Here is a 13,967-nt window from a genome sequence, read left to right as displayed (position 1 = left end):
TGCCTGCATGCTCCTGTTGGGTCAAGAGCTTGAGCTGTCTGGGCTTCTGTTTCCCCACATGGGCATCCATCAGCTGGCTGTGTGGGCAGCAATCAGACCTTTCTGTGGCTGTCAGAGCTCATGCATCTTCTGTCACATTTCTCATTGATCTCCTGCTCTGTTGCTGCCCCTGCCCAGCTCTCAGTTCAGCTTAGCAGACTTGCCGGTTTTCCCTTCACTAGCCACCAAGATTGCTGTGCAGTCCTGATGGCACTGCTGCCCAGTGGAGTTTTGTGCCTTCTACTCTGAATCAAATCAGCCCCTGGCAAAGAAGCTTCTAGCCTTCATGCCTGCCTGGTGCAGCTCTGTTTAAATGCTGCGTCAAGCAAGCCAGGATGGGGAGACAGGAGCAGTTTCAGGAAAGAACAGCACAGACTCTTTGTGTCATCCAGAGCCAGTGTTTTTTCCTAAAGAGACACCTTTGGTTGGTCTCAGGATGCTGAAATGATTACTGTTGAGGGTTTTGACTAGTTTGATACCTGTGTGTGTGTGTGTGTGTGTGTGTGTGTGTACATGTGTGTGTGTGTGATGTGCTTGCCTGTGCACATGTGGAGAACAGAGGTCAGTGTTGGGTGTCTTCCTCAATCACGCTCCATCTTAGGAAACCTCTTAGGAAACCTGGAGTTCACTGATTTGCCTAGACTCGCTGGTCAGTAAGCCCTAGGGATCTTCCTGTCCTCAGCTCTTCAGTGTTGAGGTTAGGGATGTATGACCACCATGCCTGGCTTTTATGTGACTGCTGGGGATACAAACTCAGGTCCTTATGCTTGCAATGCTCACACAGAAGGACTTTACCCACTGAGTCATTGACTACCTCATGATCCTCCTGCTGTGGCCTCCTGAGTGCTGAGATTATAGGTATGTGCTGAAACTGGTTTTTGGAGGAAAGATTTTACAACCTGTACTACATTACACTGGTAGTCCCACCTCCCTGGTATGATTTTACAGAAACGAAGCCTTTTGGGTTGGCAAGATGAACCAGTGGGTAAAGGTGCTTGCTGCCAAGCCTGATGATCTGAGTTCAATCCTCAGGACTCACATGGTACAGAGAACCGATTCCTGAAAATTGTCCTCTGACCTCCACACATGTGCCGTGTATGAGTGTGCCTGCACACACACACACACACACACACACACACACAAATAAGTGTAAACATATTTTCAGACAAAACTTTTAAATAGCAGCACACACAGCTCCATGAAGTGTCAGAAAGTGAACTAACTCCTTAGAAGAAGATACTTGAAGTCAGAAGTGAAACACAAACTTCTTCTCCCAAGTCCCCCATCTTGTCTCCTCCTGCCCCACCCCTCTCCCCCGACTCAGGGACAAGCTCTCTGATTTGTGGCCCACACATCATTTAGCAGCTTTTATGCTTGACATGAGTCATGGAGAATGTTCTGAGGCTGCTTTTGTTTAGCACAGTATTTGAGATCCCTAAATGCTAGTGCTATAGATTGTGTTTGATTATGCTCAGTGCTGTGTAGTATTCCATTTTCCTATGGGTAGATGGATGGATAGATGGGTGGGTGGATGGATGGAAGGGTGAATTGAATGGGTACATGGATGGATGAGTGAATGGATGGATGGATGGGTAGGTGGATGAAAGGGTGAATAGATGGATGGGTGGAGGATAGCTGGATAGGTGGGTGAATGGTTGGATAGATGTATAGATAGGTGGGTAGGTGGGGGAATGGATGGTTGGATGGATGGATAGATGGGTAGATGGGTAGATGGTTGGATGGATGGATAGATGGGTGGATGGGTGAATGGATGGGTAGGTGGGTGTGTGGATAGATGGATAGATGGGTGGATGCATGGATGGATGGATAGATGGGTGGATGGGTGGATCGACAGGTGGATGGTTGGATGGGTGGGTGGGTGGATGGATGGTTGTATGTACATATGGATGGGTAGGTGGGTGGGTGGATAGATGGATAGATAGGTGGATGAGTGGATGGATGAATAAATGGGTGGATGGATGGATGGGTGGATGGATGGATGGATGGATGGGTGGATGGGTGGACAGTTGGATGGATGGATAAGTGGGTGGATGGGTGGATGGATGGATGGGTGAATGGATGGATGGATGGATGGGTGGGTGGATGGATGGATGGGTGGGTGGATGGATGGATGGATGGATGGATGGATGGATGGGTGGATGGATGGATGGGTGAATGGATGGATGGATGGATGGGTGGGTGGATGGATGGGTGAATGGATGGATGGATGGATGGGTGGATGGGTGGATAGTTGGATGGATGGATAAGTGGGTGGATGGGTGGATGGATGGATGGATGGATGGATGGATGGATGGATGGATGGATGGATGGATGGATGGATGGATGGATGGATGGATGGATGGATGGATGGATGGATGGATGGATGGATGGATGGATGGATGGGTGGGTGGATGGATGGATGGGTGAATGGATGGATGGATGGATGGATGGGTGGATGGGTGGATAGTTGGATGGATGGATAAGTGGGTGGATGGGTGGATGGATGGATGGATGGATGGACAGATGGGTAGGCAGGTGCATGGATGTATGGTTGTATGTACATATGAATGGGTAGGTGGGTGGGTGGGTGGATAGATGGATAAATGGGTGATTGGGTGAATGGATGGATAGGTAAATAGATTGGTGTATGCACAGATAAATGAATGCGTGAGCAGCTGACTGTGACAGAAGTGCACATGGCTCATTGGTGGACAGACAATGGATATGGGATGGGATAGAATGGGGAGGACTAGATGGGGACATCTATACCTCACAGTGCCACTTAGGATGGACGCTTGGAGGAAAGTGTAGAATCTCTTCAAATCAAGACACTAGTGTCACCCGGTGGTATATGGAGACCCCGAGACCCAGAGAACTGGCTTGACCAAGCTGCTGGGGTCAGGCAGTCACTGTGGTGGGGCTTGAACCCAGCCCTTCCTGAGAGCAGTCCCAGCCTCTTCCCCCCTGAAAGGGGGGACCTACCTGGGCCAGGACCCCCATGTACTGACCAATCCCTGCAGGCAGGAGGTCAGTTTGAGTGCTCCCAGGCCAGTTGGGAGGATCTGGGGTCTGCAGCTGCAGCTGCCTTACTCCTGGCCAGAGACACCTACTGAGTACCTGACTCAGGATAAATCATGAGAGAGCCAGAATCAGCCCTGTGGTCCCTCACTATAGGGGGTCCTGTTTATATGTGGAGTTAGAATTGATGCCCCTAAACACTGTTGGGCTAGGAGTCCCTGCTTCCTGGAGCCCGTTTCTTGTATCTCTGGCCTGGTCCATCCCCGGTTCTGTATCCCACAAGCCAACCACTTGGTTAATGCTTCCGGTGGCATCTGTGGGTGGTGACAGATGAGGGCACAGTGGGAATCTCGTACAGGGTGGCCTCCCGGAGAGCCTGCCTTGGCTCCGCACATGGGGTGTTGCTAGGCTGTGTCTAAAGGCTGGGCCAGGGAGCCTGGGAGATGTTTAACTTTGAAAAATAGACCTTCACAGCTCATTAAGTCCCAACCTCTCGGCCTGGTGCCTCAGGCGGCTCGAGGAAGAGGGAGACGGCAGGGCATGAAATCGCTGAAGTATTTAAAGGCTGATTCTCATTCTCCACCAGTGGTGTCTGCCGACCAGGCTCCAGGCTAGGTTGCAGGATGGGTGGGGTGGCTGATGGGTCTTGTGACCTGACTGACTCCAGGTTAGACCCTCCTGGATCTGTGACCTCTGACAAGTCAGTTCTCAACTCTGGGCCTCAGTTTCTCCTACTTTTACCCATGTCTTTGCGGCAAGCAGCACCTTTGTTCTTTTTAGTTGTTGTTGAAACAGGACCTCATGTAGCCCAGGCTAAGCCTTGAACTCACTGTGTAGCCAAGTATGACCTTAAACTCCTGATCCTCCTGCCTTCACCTGGGAGGTGCTGGGAACCCAGAGCTTTGTGCATGCTAGGCAGGTACTTTGCCAATTGAGGCACATCCCAGCCTTTTTCTTAGAAAGAAACTGGTTATAAGCTATCCCCAGGGGACCCTCCTGAGGGTACTGTGGCCCAGGCCCCTTCTATTCCTCCATGTAGGGGACATCAGCCCTGGCCTGAGGCTGGGTTTCCAGAACTCTCAGCACAAGGATAGCTATCTGGACAGGTTTAGGCTGAGACTTCAGTCTGGGATGTCCATTCAATGTCTGTCCAGGGTCGGGGAGGCAGGACTGGGGTGGGGAGGATGAGGCTCATTTGCATGGAGTGTCAAAGAGACAGCCAAGAGAAATCAGCACTAATCATTAGAGCGGCCGCTGCCACAGGGCTCTAAAATTGCATTATGGAAGTTTCTGGACTTCATTGAATGGATCAGATGCAGAGACTGGAGCAGGAAGCGCTGGGAGGGTGACCTGCCCACTGCCCCCTCAGCATCTGGCTAGAGGCTAGAGGGTCAGGAAGTTTCCTGAAGCTAGGGGCCTTCAGGACCCTCTTTCTACCCTCCTCTCTGCCTCCACCAGTTCTGGGGACACTTTCCCAGGGTTCTGTGACCTTGGACAAGTGGCAGTCCTTCTCTGAGCTCCCTTGCTTCACACACACCAACCTCACGGAGCTTCGGAGCTTCAGATGGAAGAAGCAGCCCAGGAGGGAGTCAGAGGCGCTTCTGGCTCCTTCCCCCTGCTCGGTGGGAAATGGTAGAGTTGCTCATGGGGGCCCTGTATGACCCCGCTCTGCCAGGGCTGGTACGCTCTGAACCACAGTCTTGTCTGCGCAATGGGCACAGCTCAGTGGGAGAAGTGCTTGCCCAGCACACATAGAGCCCTGGGTTCCATGTCCAGCTCTGCATAAACCAGGCATGGCTGTGCACACCTGTCATTCTAGCACTCAGGAGGTTGGAGACAGGAGGATCAGGAGTTCAAGGTCATCATGGGTCTTTCCTGGGGGCAGTGGATTGCTCAGGAAATGACCTGGAAGCAGACTCTCTCTGTGGGCAGATGCTGGCTTCCCCTTCCAATAAACCTCGTAGGGTTCCAGTAAGTTCTGGGAGGTGGGCATCCGGGTCTGGAGGTGGTTATAGCTGGAATTTCTTCAGAACCCAGGAGGCCTGGGGCTGGGGAGAAGCAATGTTTGGAGGGAAGCATCCCCACAGGGCTCCAGGGACACCTGCTTCTCCAAGCTCGTTGGGTGTGTTGGTGCTCCCAAGGCTTGGGACTGTTTTGATGGTATGTATTCCATGTACAGCTGCCTGTGGGTGCTGGGGGGAGCCATGTGTGTCCTGTACAGGGACATACAACTATGTGTGCTTGCAGACCCAGAAGGGTAAGCTGATGCCTACAGTTATGTGGTCACCCAGTGGGGCCACTGCCTTATGTGGACAGGCAGAGCCACAAGTCCACATGTGTGCACAGCCCCACTTCCCCCCTGCTCACGCAGCTGTGTGCACTCCCACTTGCCCCTCCTGCTTGTCCCCATGGCAACCCCAGCAGTGCGTCCAGGCGAGGCATAGAAGCTGTTAGGGAGACCTCTGTTGGTGTTGGGGGCGGTGTCACAGAGGATGGGCTCCTCAGGGTAGTCAGGGCCAGTTAAGGCCTTTGGGCAGAGACTTCAAGTTCAGGGGAACCTTTCATAAGCCCCCCCCCATCTGGCTTGGCTTCCTACAGGATGGGCTGCACTCCCATCTGGCCCGTATTTAGCACTGCACAGCCCCTTGGTGACAGATCAGTCGTGGGCCTCGGGGGGGAACTGAAGCCTGAAGCTGCTCCCACTGTGGACTCTCAGCCCCAGGTTAACATAGGCCTCTCAGTCCTCCTCTCTTACAGTCATGGAGAGAGAGGAAGGGACCCCACCTCCAGTTCCCAGGCCTGGGCGGGGTGGGTGGAGCCATCACCCTAAAATCTGCCACATTCCTGCCAGGTGGCCCTACTTCCTCTTGCCATTTGGCTAATTGTGGGGGATCTCTGCTGTGAGACCTGGGCCTCGGTCCTCCCCACCCGCTTGTGAAGTCATCCGGCTCTGGCTGGCAGGGTTCCCATGGCAACAGCAGTGACGTCAAGGAGTGGGGTGAGGCAAGGAGGGGATTCCTGGCTTCTTCTAGAAAGACAATGCTCTGGCCCCCTGTCACCCAGCAGATACAAGTCGGTGACACTAGGAACAAGTCCCAGGTGTTCCCTCCCATCCCTTAGAGATAGGAGCCCCCACCTTGAGGGAAGAAGAAACACTCTCTGTCAGGTTCTGAGTCCCTTCAGGAGTGAGGAGGTGGACGTGGACCTCAGAAATCATGTCACTGTCGCTGGGCCCCTGTACAGCTGCTCCTGCCAAACCTGGAGCATTGGCCTTCCAGGGCCTGTGATTGCACAGGTCACCTGACAGCTGACCCTATGTGGGGTGGGGGGAGGCAGGGCATGGGACTTGCATGGAGTTTCTTTTTCCCTTTTTATTATATTTATTTATTATTTATTCTTGTGTGTACGTTTGTGTGTGTGTGTGTGTGTGTGTGTGTGTGTATGTGTGTGTGTGTACACATGCAGCGATGATGTGCAGGTCACAGGACAACTTTTGGGAGTCACTACTTTCCTTCCACCATGTGGGTTCCAGGGCCTGAACTCAGGTCATCAGGCTTGACAGCAAGTGCCTTTACCTGCTGAGCCATCTCACTAGTGCACCCTCCCTCCCTGTTTTTCTGAGACAGTTTCACGTAACCCAGGCTGGCCTCAAACTCCCTATGTAGCTAAAGATGACCTTGAACTTGTGATCTTCCACCTCTACTTGCTAAGTGCTGAGATCAAAGACATGCACCACCAAGCTCAGTTTCCAAGGTGCTGGGGATGGAACCCAGGACTTAGTGCATGCTAGGCAGGCCCTCTACAGAGTGGGTCTTATCCCCACCCAGCCTGTACTGGAGTTTCTTGGTTTGTACTTGACAAGACTCAAGACTGATGCCAAAGGGCTCTCTGACTCTAGTCTCACCACCCGGACATCCACAGCAGCAGCATTGGAGACTGCCAGGTGCCCCCTGCTGGCGGGTACAAACCCTCTTTCTGCTCCCCTCCCTGAGGAGCTGCATGCAGGCCAGTGCTGTGGAATGGAACTTGCCTGCAGCCCTCTCTTCTTCCGTAGCCCTCACTGCCCAATAGCTCCAGCCATGGCACTGGGCAAGGCCGTGGATGCAGTGGGCGTCATGAGAGATCCCAGGCTCGGCTTTAGAGCTGGTGCCAGCCAGCCCAGGGCTGCCAGCATCCCTCCCAGCTCGTGAAGCTTCTGGAACCCCATCTGTCCGAGCCTGCATTCTCCTTCTGCTCCCTCCAGCCACCTTCTCTCCCTGGGCTGCGCCCTCCATGTCCAGATGCCCACAAGGGTGGATGTGCTCTGAAGCACCAGGCAAAACTTGGGCACAAGCCTGGCCAAACGAGGCAGGAGGCACAGTGGACTCTGCCTTCCCTTACTGTGACCCTTACTTTTAAAACCTAGCTGGTTCTGGCTGGACTGACTCACACTTATTCATTCACAAATATTCACTCTCAGTTATTACTCTCGGTTTTGTTTTTTTGAGACAAAGTCTCACTCTGTAGCCCAGGCTGCCCCCAAACTCATGCTCTCCCTGCCTGAGCCTCCCTAGTGCTGGGATTATAGACGTGAGCCTCATGCTTAGCTCTCATTCAGCTAATCTCTCTCCTCTCCTCCTCTCTCTCTCTCTCTCATATTTGTGGGTGTAAGTTCATGTATGTGTGTGTGTGTGTGTGTGTGTGTGCACATCATGTGTATATGTGCACATGGAGGTGGGATGTCAACCTTGGGTGTTTTTCCTTGGGACCCATCTACCTCATTTAAAAAATATTTTATTATTTTTATCTTATGTTCTGTATAAGTGTTTTGCCTGCAAGCATGTAAGTGCACCCGTATCATGCATGGAAGCCAGAAGAGGCCATCGGACCCCCTGAAATTGGAGTTACAGACAGTTGTTAACTGCTGTGTGGGTGCTGGGAACTGAACCCAGGTCCTTTGCAAGAGTAGCCAGTGTTCTTAACCACTGAGCCATCTCTCCAGCCCTTTGATGTTGTTGTGAGACTGCCTCACTGGGACCTGGGGTTCACAGATTGGTCTAAGCTGACTGACCAGCAGCCCCAGGGATCTGCCAGCTTCCTCCTCCCCAGTGCTGGGTTACAAACATGAGCCACCAAGCCTGGCTTTTGTGTGAGTTCTGTGAATCAAACTCATCCTCAGGCTGGCACACTCCCCAGTCCTGCAAATCTTGTTGGTTCACCCCTGAACCCTACCCTAGAGTTACAAAACAAAGCCTGCAACCTCCTGGTGTGCACTGATTAAAAGCCTACTGTGTGCTGTGTCTGCCCACATGTTGGTTTAGGTACTAATGTGACCCCCTCTCTGCCCAGCCCCCAGGAGTCTGCCTTTTCATCTTCATCTATATCTACTGATGGACACTTGTGGGCATCTCTTAACATCCTGCAGTCACTTGAAAAGATGTCCGTTGGGCTGGGAACAGGGTCACAGAATGGAACACAAGATTCCTCTCCCTCGATGCCACTATCCCTCAGGGAGGCAGCCTGGTGCATGGGGCTGCAGGCAGGTGACGGGCACCATCTCAGACAAGCGACTCTTCATGCTATCCCTCATCTGTCGCATGGTCTAGAGACAAGCTCTGTAGCCATGTGAGGTGGTGCATGCCTACCATCCAGGCACTCAGGAGATAGAGGCAGGAGGATCTTAAGGTCCAGGCTAGCCTGAGCTATATAGCAGGCTCCTGTCACAAGAATCAAACAAAAGATGGACCCTGCAGACTCAAAGTAAGAGAGATGATAAATGAGAAACATCTAGTATTTTAGGGGGGAATCAAGGGCTCTGGGGTTCTGGGAAGAAACAAGAGGCAGGTACCTGGCAACCAGCTGGATGAGGGCTGATGCTACACATTCCTGTGAGAGCTTTGTGGAAAGAGAAGCTGGAGTCAGCTGGACACATAGCAGGAGGGGACAGAACGTGAGACTGTCTAAGTACCTATGAGCATGTTTACACGGGGTCTATACAAGTGGATCTCTCTGGATAATGCCCACGTCTACATGTCTTATTTTACACCTACGTTTGAGCATCTCTGCTAAATTTTTTAGTCCAGTGGGAACCAGAGAAAGCTCAGCTTCATTTCAGACAAACAAGCAAACTCCCAGCCTCATTTTCACAACTCTAATAAGCATGTCTCAAATTTACAGCTCACACATACAATTCATCAGGTTAATGTCTTCCGAATCCTCCCTCCTCCCTCTCCTGCCCTGGTGCCCTGGGAGGGAAACTCTGCCTCCAGCTTCGCTGAGCAAATTAGCACCCTTAGCTTCCTGGCAGGCGAAGAGTCATTGTTTAGACTGCGAGAGTGAAGGCGTGGGGTGAGGGGTCCCCGGCATCACTGCCACCAGCATGAGCTTCCAAAAACACAGCACTGTGTCATCCAGGGTCACAAAACACCAAAGAGCAAAAGCCAGGTACGGTGGTGCATGTTTGTCATCCCAGCACTGGGGAGGCCAAGGCAGGGGAATCAGGGGTTCAAGGGCAGCCTGGGCTATAGAATGAGACCCTGTCTCCAAAGGATAAAAAATAGTTAGCAAGAATGCTTTTGCCTAGCACTTAAATTTATATTTTGCATTTGTTTGGGGGGGTGTTCATGTGTGTGGATGCCATGTGTGTGTGCATGCGTGTGGAAGCCAGAAGTCAACTTCAGATGCATCTTTCAGACTCTTTCCATCTTGTTCTTTGAAAGAGGGTCTCTCACTGGCTTGGAGCTCATCAAGTAGGCAAGGCTGGCTGGTCGGCAAGCCCCAGGGAACCGCCTTTCTCCACCTCACCAGTGCTGGGATTGTAAGCACACGTCACTGTGCCTGGCTTTTCATTTGAGTTTTGGGAGACTGAACTCAGATCCTCATGATTACATGACAAACACTTCACTGATTGAGCCATCTCCCTAGTCTGTTTGTTGTTTTGAGACAAGGTCTGTAGCTTGGGCTGGCCTGGAACTCGCTATGTAGACCAGGCTGGTCTTGATCTCACAGAGATCTGCCTGACTCTGCCTCTGGAGTGCTGGGATTAAAGGTGTGTGCCACCATACTTGTCATAAGGTTTATTTATTCATTTATTTATGGCTCTGGTGGTTGAACCTAGGACCTTGAAAATGCTAGGCATGTGCTCTACCACGGAACCATACCCCAGCCCCTCACTGGGGGATTCTAGGCAGGTGCTCTACCACAGAACCACACCCCAGCCCCTCACTGGGGGATTCTAGGCAGGTGCTCTACTGTTGAACTACATGTTTTCACTTTTTTGTTTTGAGACAGGGTATCACTAAGTTGCCCAGGTTACCCCTGAACTCACTCTGCAGCCCAGGCAGGTCTTGAAGGTGTGATTCTCCTATATCAGCCTCCCAAATCTGGGATCACAAGCTTGTGCCAGAACATTTGACATGGTATATTTTTTTTCTTTTAAAAATTATTTTATAGCAGTTTTAGATTTACAGAACTGAGCAGAGTTCAGAGTTTCCAACATGGTGTATTTTTAAGAGCATATATTCCTCATTTTTGAGTAATGATATTTATTAGTATATGATTGTAGGGGTGGAAAGAAATTCTTCCCTGCCACTATTTTATTAATATATTTTGACAATATGATATATAAAGTATATTCCCATATTATAAAACAGAGTTCTTTTTTCTGTGTGAGTCTGTGCTCAGCCTGAATCGGTTTGAAGTATGACGGGAAGAGGAACTCAAGTTCACGTTTCTTGCATTTAGATATCTAATTTATTGAGAAGCACTTCCTTCCCTGGTGGCTTTCCAGACCTCAGACCGAGGGCAGATCATAGACACGTTTTCTGGGGTTCCATCTGCTCTGTGGCTTGTCTAACCTTATGCTTGCTCCATGTGCTCTCACTTGACATCCAGTGGAAACCCAACCTTGTTCCCCTATTTGGGGCCATTCTTTTTTTTTTTTTTTTAAGATTTCATTATTATTATTTTGTTATTGTTGCTGAGACCGGGTCTTCCTGGAGCCCCAGCTGGTCTGGAACTCACTATGTAGACCAGGCTGGCCTCAATCTCACAGAAATCCTCCTGCCTCTGGGACTAAAGGGATGCGCCAACATGCCCAGCCTTATTTTTCTTATTTTTAATTATGTGCATGTGTGCATGCGTGCATGCATGTGTGTGTGTGCATGTGAGTGCAGTGCCTGTGAAGGCCAGAAAAGGATGTTGGAGCCCCTGGAGCTGAAGTTACAGGAGGTTGTGAGCCATCCAACATGGGTTCTGGAAACTGAACTCAGGTCCTCTGCAAGCAAGAGCTCTTAACCTCTGAGGCATTTCCTCAGCCCCAGGCTGCTTTTTAAAAGCCATGTTTATCTGCTAGTAACTGTAAATGGATGGTATACAGTTTTATGTGGGTTTTATATCTACTGCCTTGACAAAATATTTAAAAAATTTTTTTATTTATTATTTTTATGTGTATTCATGTATTGCCTGCATGTATAGAAGTGCACCCATGTTATGCAATGCCCTCAGAGGTCAGATCTCCTGGAACTGGAGTTGTTAGCTGCCATGTGGGTGCTGGAATTTGAACCTGGGTCTTCTGCAAGAGCAAGCAGTGTCCTTAACTGCTGAGCCATCTCTCCAGCCCTAAATCCTTCTTATTAATATTGTAATGCAAGCACTCTTTGAGCTTTTATGTACATAATTATACCCTCAGCAAATGCCTTTTATCTTTTCCTTTTGAGGCTTAATGACTTCTGTTTCTTTTTCTTGCCTTATTGCAATAGCTGAGGTCACTAGTGTAAGGTCAGAAGTATCGATAGTAAGTTCCTTGCTTTGTTCTTGAGCTCAGAGGAATATCTCTTGCTTCACCAAGAAGTGTTCTTTCTGCTGTAAACAAGGCATGTTTTTGTATGCTCTTTCAAAACAGCATCTCAGCATGTAGCCATAGCTGGTCTGGAACTAGATTCTCCTACCAAAGCCTCCCAACTGAAGTGAAGTACAGTTTGAGGACTTTCAGTTTGAACTCAGAAATGACTGCAAAAGAAGTTGACCACTTCCACCACAGTCTTGCTAGCTTTGTGCTACACTGGGTGTTAGCTTTAGCTTAGGGCTTTTGGGGTATTTTTGTTTAGATTGATGTTTATTTGATGAGCACAAGTGGAATTTCATTGTATTTTATTAAAAAAAAAAACAACCCTACACTTAAAACCAGGCATGGTGGAACATGCCTTTAATCCCAGCACTCAGGAGGTAGAGGCAGGTGAATCCCCGTGAGATTCAGGCTAGTCTGGTCTACATAACAAGCTCCAGGTCAGCTGGGGCTGCAGAGAGACCCTGTCTCAAAAAAAATGCATTTACAGCTGCAGAGATGACTTAGCAGTGAGGAGTACTTCCTGCTCTTACAGACGACCAGAGCTCAGTTCTCAGCACCCATGTTGGGTGGCCTGTAACTGCAGTTTCAGGGGATGCAACACCCTTGTCTGGTCTCCACAGGTACTGTACCCCCATACGCACACCCCACCACACATACACATAATTAAAAAATAAAAATTTGGCCTTTTATAAATGCGTGTCTGGGGCTGAAGAGATGGCTCAGTAGTTAAGAGCACTGGCTGCTCTTACAGAGAACCTGAGTTCAGCTCCCAGCACCCATGTGGGGAGCTCCTAACCATCTGTAACCCCAGTTCTAGCAGATCAGATGCCTTCATCTGTTCTCTGTGGGCATTACATGTGTATGGTACATTTACATACATGCAGGCAAACACTCATACAAACATACAAAATAAACTTTAAAGCATGCATTTCCCTGATGAGGCACGAGGTTGAACATGCCCTGGACACTCATTAACCACCTCCAATTTCTCTTCCTGTCTGACTCTCTGCTCACGTGTCTGGGCATTGTTGGGACATCGACGTTGCTGTGAATGAGTTCTTTACATCCCCCTCTGTACCACAGAGCTTCTTCATTTTTGTTATTTTTTATGCTCCTTTTTCTTATTTTTTATTTGGCCAAATTTGCTTCTCTTTTCTTTTACAATTTATTCCATTCCTTCTTAGCTTGGAAAGCCGGTTCTCTCTGGAGACCTCATAAGGATTGGATTCTGTTTCCATCCAGCCTCCTTTTTTATGGCTTAATATTTCACATTTAACTGTTTGCTCCATCTGGAATTTGTGGGGCTGTGGGTGTGGAGTGAGGAGTTAATTGCTGCTCACAGTTACCAGGGGAAGGGGCCTCGTTTGCACCCACAAATCTCTGGGGTCTGGCTTTCTGAGTCTGTGCAGAGTGTTGAGAGATTAAAAGAGGTGGGGGTGGTGGTGTGCTGTGCAGCCAGTGCCAGGACTGTGCAACCCTAATTACCACTGGGACAGTGGCTGCTGCCTCTGCCTGGGTTTAAGTTGGAAGCAAAGGGCTCTTAGCCAAGGTCAGCCTTAGGCTGTGTCATCTTGGATGTGACTCAGTTTCTCCTCTGCAAAATGGGGACCTAAGCTGAGTGTGATGGTATATACCTGTCATCCTAGCTCCTGGTGGAAAAAACAGGGTCTTGAGAGATAGCTCAGCTGATAAAGGTCCTGGAGAACCGGAGTTCAACCCTCAAAACCCACATAAAAAGCTGGTCACAGTGGCATGCACCTGTAACCCCAGAGCTCAGTTCTCAGCACCCATGTTGGGTGGCCTGTAACTGCAGCTTCAGGGGATGCAACACCCTTGTCTGGTCTCCACAGGTACTGTACCCCCATACACACACCCCACCACACATACACATAATTAAAAAATAAAAATTTGGCCTTTTATAAATGCATGTCTGGGGCTGAAGAGATGGCTCAGTAGTTAAGAGCACTGGCTGCTCTTACAGAGAACCTGAGTTTGAATCCCAACACCCACATGGCAGCTAACAACCATCCATAACTCCAGTTCCAGGGGATCCGACAGCCTCTTCTGTCCTCCATGGGCATTG

The 13,967-nt window shown here is 49.9% G+C and overlaps 1 protein-coding gene across 2 annotated transcripts in view; it reads left to right on the top strand.

The window, feature by feature from the left end:
- The window catches only part of Elfn1 (extracellular leucine rich repeat and fibronectin type III domain containing 1), a 62,196-nt gene that overhangs the window by 19,941 nt on the left and 28,288 nt on the right, over positions 1-13,967 (top strand). The window lies entirely within an intron of this gene.

This window comes from Nannospalax galili, unplaced genomic scaffold (genome assembly GCF_000622305.1).
Source record: "Nannospalax galili isolate Female #2095 unplaced genomic scaffold, S.galili_v1.0 scaffold664, whole genome shotgun sequence".
NCBI lineage: Eukaryota > Metazoa > Chordata > Mammalia > Rodentia > Spalacidae > Nannospalax > Nannospalax galili.
The sequence above is the reverse complement of the archived record's forward strand: the minus strand, read 5'-3'. Positions and strand labels throughout refer to the sequence as shown.